Source organism: Lingula anatina, chromosome 10 (genome assembly GCF_051362555.1).
Source record: "Lingula anatina isolate TDL-2025a chromosome 10, LinAna3.0, whole genome shotgun sequence".
Classification (NCBI taxonomy): Eukaryota; Metazoa; Brachiopoda; class Lingulata; order Lingulida; family Lingulidae; genus Lingula; species Lingula anatina.
The window spans coordinates 8,811,058-8,823,267 of NC_141776.1; the positions used below are offsets into that span (position 1 = coordinate 8,811,058).

At 34.8% G+C, this 12,210-nt stretch overlaps 1 long non-coding RNA gene across 1 annotated transcript; it reads left to right on the forward strand.

Annotated features, from left to right (window-relative positions):
- Positions 1-401: 401 nt before the first annotated feature.
- Positions 402-4,761, forward strand: LOC147759523 (uncharacterized). Its single transcript, XR_015331557.1, has 3 exons — positions 402-527; positions 702-801; positions 2,109-4,761. It is a non-coding gene; the product is annotated as an uncharacterized LOC147759523 (long non-coding RNA).
- Positions 4,762-12,210: the final 7,449 nt, after the last annotated feature.

Consider the following 12,210-nt stretch of genomic DNA (forward strand, 5'->3'; position numbering starts at 1 on the left):
TGGTGGTGATCCGGACCAATAATCAATCAATAATAATAATAAAAAAATTGCTGCCTTGTACATTTTCTGTGTTACAGAGAATGTACAGAGCGGCTTTCTTCTTTGTTATGCGTCTTTAAAAGAAAAAACAAAGCACTTATTTTAAAAATAAAAATGTTAGAAATACCTGTACAAACCTTTGTCGCCACAACTCTAGTGTTAAATATTTACAGTGCTATAGCAATAGGCGACAGCATGTTTTAATTGGGATGCGTTAATAATAATAATAATCTCATTCATTTGGAGTGAAAGTCTATGGACAAAACAAGATGGTTTGTTTGTGCAATAACCTGATAGATTGCGTTAAGTGTCTTCTCTAACACAATCCCACGACAGTGATACTATTATGTAACCAGGTGAGCATTTTGGTGAGAGGTATTCAGATAGGACCAAGGTCAGTAGGAAGAGGAAGAAGCTTCATGTGCCACATTGCCACGATTACCACACGTAGACTGAAATTTTGGCACTAAGAACTGATGTAGTTTGTTGTAAGTACTGTATACATGATATAAGGCAACACTGATCGGTTTATGTTGACGATATTTTATCAGAAAGAATGCATATCCCTCTTCAGTTCAGGTGTAATGGCTCTTGGATATATTGATTGACATAAATGCCAAAATGAGCTTGAGTTAAATAACTTCTTATGTTGCTTTTTCCAGAAGGACAGCATTTGCTCATAGAGAAGTGAGAAGATTATTCCAGCCGCCCAAAGGTCTGAACTCGTTATTACGTCTTAAACAAAGCAAGACTCAAAAGCAGGTAACTACCGGTACATTCTCAGCTCCCAATGGGTGCCTTTTTCATCTTACAACAGCGGCTTGTACAAATATATACTGTTTATTAAAGTTAACTGACAATAAACCGGTGGTTTTCTACAGAACTAGCCGCGACCAGGAAAGCGAACGTACATTTATTTGCTGAGCACTTTCAACCTCCGTTGATTCAATTTTCATGATTTCAATTTCATACCATCCTTTATATTACAATCTGGAATAAAATGCTCGAACAAAGTATCTGATTTTTAAAGAAATTGAGCTAAAATGCTAGTGTTCGGGTTACGAAATTATTTAAGTGGGTTAATCGGAATAAAGTAATTGGTAAAATCATTATTTTTCTGTCTATAAAAGCAAGGAGTTATAACTCCTTGATAAAAGTGAAGTGGTTTTAATAATTACATGTAGCAATAAAATGCTTAATTTATGTCAGACTACTCACAAAATAAGCAATATAATGCATAAATAAAGCAAGAGAAAAACCAAACACTTTCTGCATCCCTGTGCTCTGTAAACCACATGTTAATTGTCATTGACCAGTGTTTTATGTTATCCTACAGAACCGAAACAATTTAATATTACTACATTGTAACCCCGGTCCCCGCATTTACAAAATCCTGAATTATCATTATCAAAACTAGGCTTTCTGTCAAATGTTTATATTTATCTACTTTTAATTCCGCAAATATATAAAGTTTTTACGGCCGGTTTTCTGTTTTTATGGTAAAATTATCTATGTGGGCAAATATGCAGTCTCCATCAAAATACTCCTCGTGGAGGGATATGGCTTAGCAAAGATAGAAAAAATTAAAGATTAGTATGCTGACGTGTAACAGTGTGTACAGGGCATGCAATAGTAATAATGTCGTTATAAAGTGTATTATTGTATAGAACGTGTAGGTTCAATTTATACCCCCTTTACACTGGACGGCGTTCTTTCTGCGTCCTTTCGGCGACCATGAAATTTGGCATCGCTGTGGTCGTAATAAGGAGGCACGAGCATTGATTTTGTATCAGAATGAATGCTCAATGATCGGCCAGTTGTCGGCACGTAAAGTATTATAATTTTTTAACTCTCAAATGGGGCCGTACTGCTGGACGCAGAAAGGACGCCGTCCAGTGTAAAGGGGCCCTTACCTAGTACATAGCTATTCTTATGATATGATTTCTGTGTCTCTTAATGCATACTGAAATGGATCGGTGTTAAGATTATATTTCATTTTAAGAATTATTAGCTATAGTTTCTTGCATGTGGATTTCGTATAATTTATTTCATTTTTCATTTACTTTCAGTGTCTCGTAACAACCGTCTTACGATGAAGTTGGACGCACTCCCAGCAAAGACATCAGATTCGTGTTCGCCAGCGCCCGCACCCATGTCAACGTTGTCTTGCGTTTGTTGTATAGTCAACTTGCAGGGTTGACATTTGATTTAGTTTGAAATGTTATGATTGCTTTGGGTTGTAATATTCTGCATCAAACCGTGTATCAAATGAAGTACAGCTTGTAACGAGTGGTTTATTCATGAAACTTCTAATAAAATGGACTAAATCCAAGCTTCAACCCTGCACGTCGCTAGTATATTATTATACATATCTAAATAAGCTGTAATACAGCACTCTATCCGCACACATACCCATCAGTTTTCGAATCTGAAACGACACTTTTGAAGTTATCCTAAAACAAAACAAAAAAATCCCTTGCTTAAGTGATCTATGAAAATAAAATTAATTGCAAATTTATCATTAAGTGATGTGCAGGTAGAGCACTGTGCTAGTACGACCGATTCAATGTTTTACTGTAAAATTATATGTGTGGGCAAATGTGTAATAAGACGCTTTGTTATGCAATCGAAAATGCATGTTTATTCATATTAAATTGGATACAAATATAGATTTTAATGAAGCTAACTTAAGAAAAAAATTAGTCGCGACTCCATTACGTAAAATGCCTACAAGAGTTTTATTGTGGGTTCTTTGGAAAAAATGAACGAGATGTAAATCTACAATAAACTGTAAACGCCAAATATGACACTTATGAAATTGTAAAATGTGCTCAAGTTATTGCAGAATTGCCCACACGTATTGAAACGGGTCTTTTTGAAATTGTGAATATGCGGTTATGACGCATGGTAAGAATAAACTTCCTTTGGTTCCGGGTGTTTTGATGTACTAGTAGTGTGTCTGATCAGTGATAGACCTATAGTTTTATTACTGGGAGGGGGGAAATTTTTGTATTTTCAGAAAATCAAACCAGGGGTTGGGTTAGTTTTTTTGGAAATTAATAAGCTTTTGTTATTGAAGAAGGAAAATTAACTTTTTACCTTCATTACAAGGCGGATATCCTCACAAAGAGAAACAGTGAATAGTAGAAATTGTTTCCTTTTGCTTCAAATAAAATGTATATGTAGGACTGGCTTTTATCGCATCTTTTACAACTTGACATGTTAAAAAATCCTTATCAAATTCGTATCAAAAATTACAGTTGTCGAAAAGATCTGTTTTGGGGTAATGGATATTTCCTAGTAATTAAACGAACTTTTGTAGACTGTCAACTTTTGTCAATCCACTAAAAACACGAAATTGGTCCGTTAATCGCCAATTTACTGACTTATCGTCTAAAAATCCTTTTTCTTTTGTAATTTTTTTTTTTTTTTTTTTTGTCTAATCAAATATGAAAAGTCAAAATATTATCAGAAAAATGACACTTTGATTGGTTCGAGTAAGTTTTACACAAACTTGGAAGTTCAGTGTTTTATTTAATGTTGATCTTGCACTTGGTACTTTCTTAATTCTGTTTTGCGGTCGGGATCAAGTGGTGATTGAAAACAAAAGGCCCGATTAGGTGCCAGTCCTGCAGTGCTGTTGGGTTATTTTTACTGAATGTTTCTTGATCACTGAGCACCAGAGATCTTTGAGTCTATTAGCATTTTCTGAGTAAATGTGATTAGTTGATTTAATTTAACCGGTTTTCGCATACCTTTTCAATTTTGTTTACATATTGTTCTTTAAAAATGACTATGACTAGGATAAGGTTGTAAACTGACCATGTCTTCATGCTGTTTTTGATTCGCACGACGCATACATTTAATTGTTCACTCAAAATTGTGCCATCAAAATCCTATTTTAAGATTTAAAGAAAAGAAAAGATGACGCAAAATATGAGGTACACATTTATTTATCTATGAGAAAAGCACTCATCAAATTTGCATAATTGAATAATGTTTGACTGCTGTTTGGTGTTGTGTGTGATCATCAGCATGGCGACATAGAAGAAGTTGTGGTGTCATGAGTGTGTACCCGCGTGCGGGGGGGAACGCTTACATGAGATCATATGCATTTTAAATTTTCAATTTGATAACACCTTTGCCTTTGGATAAAAATGCCCCTCGGTGAAATTTTGTATCAGTCACAAGACTAATACACCAATGTCAACTTTGAACAATGGCTGTAAAATACTTCACGTCAAATCTTCAACTTTCTCGTCGCAGCAAAAACCTGAGAATTTCTTGTTCTGGTCAGTATTATGTCGTCTCGTATGTAGTGTTCTTGAACACTTTTTCAAAACCAAAACGATTGATCTTGAGCGACAATTTTCAAAATGCATAGAACCTCCGACACATTTAGTTATAGATAGTTGTATTTAAGCTTGATTTACATCTCGAAATGCAAAGTCGTTATAAAAATTACGTTATGTATGGGTTTTGCATACATCTGTATAGTGGAATTACTTGTATTTGTTATAATAAACGTACATAAAAGTTGTAAGATATGTAGTTAAAAAATGTGCAAAATGTCATTCCTGACTTTCTTTTCTTTAGCTCGAAGCGAACCTTTGTTTATTAACTGAGTCTTCTTCTTGGTCTGTCGCCTTACCCACTGAGCCACTGCCCCAACTTACTTTTTCCTCATTCGTATGATCCTCTTGTAGTAGTCTAAATTGTTCATTTGGGTTTATTTTTTGTAAAAGGTAATTTGCTAGGACCTAGAAGCGCCAGGAATCGAACTGGGGACCTTCTGTCTCAGAGGCAAGCGCGTTACCTACTTCTCTAAGTGTTCCCACCCACCCTCCCCGGGCAGACTTTCTTCTTATAGTAACCGAAGAAAAATTTTGATAGCACCCCTTTGTAATTCCAAAGTGCCCAAGCTAGAAATCGGACCCCAACCCCAGGCTACCACTGAGCCGTGTAGCCATCAGGAAAACACTAAGACATTTTGTATATTCAGTAAGTTTTTTTATTAAGAACAATTCAAATTTATTTTACTGTATTCAGTTATTAATAAAACATGTATCTATAAAACATCATTGTCGTAAGTCTTTTTATTACTGCAAATATCTGTGAGAATATGATTGATGTCTGCATTTAAATTCACTTAAAAGTGTAAAAATATAACATTCTTATCTATTCGACTTGACAAATAAACTGTCTACCACATAAATGGTCTTATGTTTGATCTTAATGAAACGAACAAAATCTTTCAACTTCTTCTTAAAAAAAAAAACAATGGTGGATCTAGTCTCCGCCCTCCCCGAGGAGAGAGACCCATTCTGGACTCACATGATCAAGTCCTCGAAAGAATCCATCACGCCCCAAATGTCAACACTTTTCCCCTTTAAAATTTCCTGGATCCGCCATTGTTTTATCTTTATATAACAATGAAAACTATGAGACATTTGTTAAATGCTCTGTTTAAAATTGCACGCTTTTTTGAAGTCGGACACTTATCGTTGGGAACGAAAAAAACGGACACGCACTTTCGTTATATTTGGCAAAAAAGTGTCAAAAGTCCCCAAAAATTAATACAACGTTTATACAGCTATTGACAAAATGTAAAGACTAATGAACATTAGATAATAAAATGAATATGAAAATTTTAAAAATCGTTACAAAAACAAACAAAAAAAATCTATTTAGAAAACAAACTACATGTTCACTTATGAAATCTGGATTAAAATCCAAGGTACATATCACGATATTTCTCATATTTCCTACATCCATTTTCAATTTCAAAAATCTTGTAACAAATAATTTGCAACTTTCTGAACATAAATTGTTCTAAATACGAGAAAATATCACGATATTTCTGCATCATCTGGTCAATAGAAGGAAAAACGCTGGTTAGAGATAATTGCCGAAAACAGTTAAATTTGAAAAATAAAATAATTTTCAATCACATAAATGGTCCTATCATCTTTACCCAGAACCTGTATGTGTTCAACAGATGAATGGCAAAAATATAAGTCATTTTCAGGATAAAAAGTGCCATATTTTACATTGTAAGAACTACATTCAGAGATAAATACTAAAAAACAAAATAAGTTGCTTTTCCATCCTATGAATGGCATTTACATGTGCAATATCAGCTTTTCAAAAAGGGAATTTTCGCAAATGAAAATTGACATTTGCAAATTCTACATACTTCACTAGTAAAAAAAAATCGATCTTGGTTCGTAAAATTACATTTCTTTTTCAACAAGTCAGCAAATGTTCAAATTTCAAGGGACGATGTGCCTTTTTTCTCATCTGAACATTAAAAGAAAGACACACAATGATCGTTTGTTGTTACATTCTAGATTTCAGTCCATTTGGAGAATGAGACTGAAGCCGGTAAAAACAGAAATTAAGAATTCGACAGCGGGATTGTAGAATTTATCAGCGGTTTCGATAGTGTTCCTTGGCGATTTATTTGAAATTGCTGAATGTTACAGAAAAAAAATTGGGCTTTAAACCGACATAAAATTTGGAATATTTTTGCTTCCTTAATTCGCATTCGATTTAAACTAGAAAGTCACCCATTGCTGTCTTGCTGAAGAATACCACAAATAGTATCATTTTACATGTCACGTGTGACCAACTTGAAACTACGACAGTATAGAACATATTTCAATTCAATAAAATAAGCTTTCTAACGGATGACCATGCATTCTGATATATGATCACGTTTTAAATATATTACATTTAATTCCTATAAGAACTCAAATTCGTGATGTTATACTGATAAATAAAACACGTGAAAAAAAATCGCCTTTAGACAGAGCCTTTTCAAATCCGTCCCAAACAACATTGCGGGCTATCAACTCGCCCTTATTTCTCGAAGGATTCATCTTATAATCTGTCACGCAGAAATCTCAAGGACTTCAATTTAGCTCACACATGAAATGAAATATCAAATCTTAATTTATGAAATCTTGTCAATATTCGAAATGGAAGTATATTACTGTACCCCCTTTATACTTGAATTATGTTCTTTACTCCAGAAATGGACGTTATCATATATATATACCAAAAAGGCTATATCATATTCTATAATTCCACTACCAACTGCTCACTAAATATCAACATGTCAATGGCCAGACCCTCACAAGTCATTTCACAGCATTTTCCCCTCCTTGGCCATTTCTCACGGTAAACTTCCACTGCCAATACTATTTCTACCGACGAAGTTCAAAATACTGAAAATGAAGTGCAACTGCATCTTCCTTTGATTTATGAGATGCGATGAGATGAAGTGGTGGAGGAAATAATTAGTACGTGGGGAAAATGTTGGGAAATGACCAAAACCACTTTTAAGCAAACGGGCGTCAAAATACTTTTCAAAAATAAATCACAATTAACTTATCACCAAATACCTGACATTGATTTCTTAAAACGTTATATTGATATGACTGAAATTACGACATTCTTATACTTAATATCTAAGCCGCCTTCGATCCACTTCCTGATCATTGAGCACTGAGGCAGTGACGTCTCCTTCCAGGCTGTCCATCCCATTACATTCATGGTAGGGGGAGGTGGCAGGCTAAAGTGGCCGCCTTTCCTTTTCAACTCTCACCAATATTTTACGGATGAAACTTCATTTGTACTTTACAACTTTAAAAAACATTGGACGAATTTGTGTTTAGCATATTTCTAAAAATGCCAGACGAAAATTAACCTCAGATCCTTATCAACCCCAAATTCAAACGACATTATGTAGGTCACTGGCTATCTTGATGTGACGCAATATGGTTCACTGATTTAAATATCTGAGCAGTTTTTGTTGTTTGACCAACAGACCATGAGATTGAGCCCTTTGGAAGTAAACAGAAATGCTGCAATCGGAAACTCGGTACTTTGCTCGAGATTTATAATTTTATTATAAATTTATAAATCTCGAGCAAAGTTATAGACATAAAATAACCGGCGAATTATTTGTGAATATACGATGCTTTGATATTTTTATCTGTACAATAAAAGATATTTTATGCATATAATTCTCTCATCTTTGTTCATATTCTTTCATGAATGCATGTGTGAGTGTGTGTGTGCGCGCGCGCATTCTCTATTGTTAACAAATGCACCAATCGAATGGCGATATGGTACCATACAACTAATGATTTATTGTAAATAAAGTGATAGACAAATATGAGGAAAACAGTAAAGTTATAGGTTATCTACAAACTATAAGAGCTGTTCATACGTACAGTTGCCGCCTTACTGAAGGTCAAAACCACATCAAGCTTGAGGAGTTCGATACGTTAGTAAGGTCAGCGTTTGACAAAACAACATTTTTCAATATCTCTTATATGAAATACGCATCTTGATATTAACGCAATAAAAAATAATAAAATCATTTGACTACTGCATATCTGCACCCTATGGCTGTACATAAGAAAGAATGAAAAACTGCAGCGAATCAAAAAAAAAAAAAAAAAAAAAAATCATCTCGTCTTTTAACCCAGGGAGACTCATATCACACTTATTTTAAAACAGTTGCACTGGCTCCCTGATAGAGCACGCATTTTATTCAAAATTTTAACTTTTGAGCATGCAGTTTTTTTTAAAATTAACACTCAGATTAACACTCAGATGATAACTAAAAGCTGTCGAAGAGAGCCACGGTCCTCAGATGTATAAATTGGAGCGGGAGAATACAAAGGAACTCTTTATTTGCGTAGTTAAAAATATGCATGTTATCACTAGCTGGTGAAACACACTACATGTATTGCGGTCTATTTTATCACAGGTGAGGTGAAAATAGCTTAGCTTAAGCTTTGTTCATTGAAGAAAAATGATGAACTTCTGAGAGCTGTTTAAAAAAAGAGATTAAAACCAAGTTTTCAGCTCACCTTATCTACACCTGAATGAAATTGACAGTTATATAAACACACGTCAATCATTACACTGATAAGTTAGTATAGGTGTAAAACAGTGACTACGCCAAAAGACGACGCGATATCTCCAGAGGTATTGATGAATAGAAAAGAAATTTTTCTTTTTTTTTTTTTTTTTGATTTACACATGTTCATTCGCCGCCAGTTTTAACTCGGCTGCTGGGATTATGTGATGGGAGGTTGCAATTGCAATTGCCAATACTTCCATGTGCCTGTTAATAACCAGTTATTATGCACGAATGGTAACAATTTATTATACCTCGCCAATATCCTCCAGTTATTTCAACCGGTCAGTACACACGTCTTCAACACATACAGTCACATGATTATTCTGATACAACACTCAAATGACATTATATTTTATCTTATGAAAAAAATCAAATTTAAAGTGATTGTATTTTATTTCCCCGGGAAATTATATTTTAGCATAGGGAGATGCTCGGTCCATACGTAAAAACAATATACGCGATATATTCTGACGTCTGTCCTGTCTCAACATGGTTGTGACGACAACCACAGAATTGATGGAAATGTGCTGGATGTGACAAGCCGTTGACCACTGTAAATACGTACGTACAGTAGGCCATAAAATCACCATTTATCTCACTAAAGAATATCATTAAAAGGTTTTTAATGAACGTCTCTTGGCAGGTTAGTTCCCCATCTACCGATTCGAAATAACAGATCCTTCTATACAAATGTAGAATGAAGTTGTTCATATATCTGTAATAAGAAGTAATACTTGCAACGTGTAATACCACAGTGCGAGACGGTGTGTTTTTCATTTGTGTCATACTACACTGTTTTACATTGTCAAGCAAAGAGAGACAATTTTACCTGCGCCACCCTTCCTGTTTCAAAGTCAACAGAATATAATTTGCAAAACCTTATCATTTCTAACTTACTTTCGAACTGGTCATGGTAAGTGACGTCACATTCTACAAACATGTTGCCTACCGCATTCAAAATGGACCTCCTTTTTTTTCAAATGAAAGTCAAAGAAATTGCGTTGTAGCTTAATACCACAATCTAACGTTAAATAAATCCTCTCTCGAGCGTGCGCACGCCTTCGCATGCAAAAGCAATAAAGTCACAGACAGACTACACCTGTTCCCTGTGCACCTGCAGTAACTGTCATTTTTCTTTATTTTCTCAAATGTCAAAATACAACTTTGTAGCTATTACAGAGAGAGAGAGAGAGAGAGAGAGAGAGAGAGAGAGAGACGTTTTTTTTTTACATTAAACTTGAACTGTAAATGCGCATAAAGCTTAAATTTTTCCTGTGAAAAATGTAATTTTATGTAATCTGTGTCGATGATATATTGTTTAAGGCTCTATTTGCCTTTCATATCGTAATTTTTCTACTGGTTATAACAAGATAACAAAGATGAAGATGAATGTTCAGTAACTCAATAATATACATATAAATCACGAATTATTCGATTTCACGAAAGCGAGATCTGGAGCACAGAGAGAAAGCAGTCTCCAAGACATACCCCCACCCACACCATAATACCGTGTTTTCAGAATCATAAACAGACTATGCCTCATTTCGAGAGTTCAGAACTAACGGTCAAAATCTGGTATTTGAATTTAATTCCTTTCATGGAGAAAACCCAATTATAACCATTGGTTTGAATGAATAGTAATAAAAAGTACTGAGTGAAACTTTTTTTGACAATCAAGTTAACATTCGTACCTGCTACGTCAGTATTTGAATCAAAATGGATGTAAATATTTTATACGTTTTTAATTATGGTCATTTAATTTGCATCAGTACTTGAAATACACGTAAGGTAAAGCTTACACAAAAGGAGATCTAATGACAGAAGTCCAGTAACAGACACACCCTTCCTCGCCTTAATACATATATGTACACATTAGTGTGTACATAATGTGTACATACATGAAGCAGAAGATACAGGGATGTCAATAACAATACCTTGCGACATTAAATAGAAGTGTAGATTGCCACTTTTAATGAAATTGGTGTCAGTAACTCATTTAAAATACAGAACATTCCAGTATAACTTAAACTTGCACAAAAGTTTGAAAGCATCACGGAAGGATTATTGGGGAGGGGGGGGGGGCAGGGCCATCCGGGCAAATTTACGTCTTAGAAGCACGCGAGCTTCAATGGAATAATGCTGGCCTGCCACGCGGGCAGTCTGTGTTTGATTCCCAACAGATGCAAAATCTGTTAAACCGACAACTATTTGGAAAAAATGATGTGTATTAATCCTGTCTTTGGAAACGTATTCTTTGCACAAGGGAGTTTCCTGGGTAGAATACTTTATGGTACGGCAGCTATGGATATGTTTGTAAATGAATTACTGGGTGGCAGGCTTTGTCAGTGATACGCTTTTATAACTGTTCTCTAATAAATACAAGAAACTTTTGTTGTTTGTTTTAAAAACTGCTTGTAAAAAAGAAGAACCAGAAACAGACCTCTTTTAGATTGTTTTACTTCGACCAAGTGTAGTATTGTTGTTCTCAAAAATTGCACATAGTTGGTGCCAAAATAAATCCTAGTTAGCATGTGGCCCATCCTTAATGCATGGCTCAATTTTTGGGGCCCACCCCTAGTCTTTTAGTAGACCAAATGAATGTAACCCATCCCTACTGTTTCCGCCCCCCCCCCCCCCCCGGTACTTTATTATCATTCCCTCAATAAAGATAGGCCTATATAGAAATCGCTTTTTATAAGCACCTCAATATTAGGAATCGTTAATTCATAAAAAGGTAAAGGGATACAGAATACATATATGAATAATCTAACAGTGTGTAAAGGGTACACGTTGTCTGCCCACTGGGAAGAGTACTCTCAGGCCCTTCTGGCTGTTACTAAATTCATCCCAGGAACGAGTTCGCAATAAGAAAAAAATTCTTCAGGAAAATCTCCAGGAAAGTCATATTTTTACTGATAAAAATATTATCGAATGATTTAATATCATAATAAGGATTAATTAAGATCGCCACCTTTGGAATCTCTAGTTTGAGCATCGCTTCCTGTCAACTTTATAACTGAAGACAATCTAATTTGCATATAAGAGAAAAATGCAGTTTTTTGTTTGTTTTGGGTTCAATACACATTTTTTCATAATTTTCAAATATAAATGTTCCTTTTTCACTGAAACACTTATGAATATTTTATCAATACGCGCAATTTATTAGTTAAACAATCACAAATAACCATCATATCCCAAGTGTATATGACGTAATCTCTCCCAGGTCATAAAAG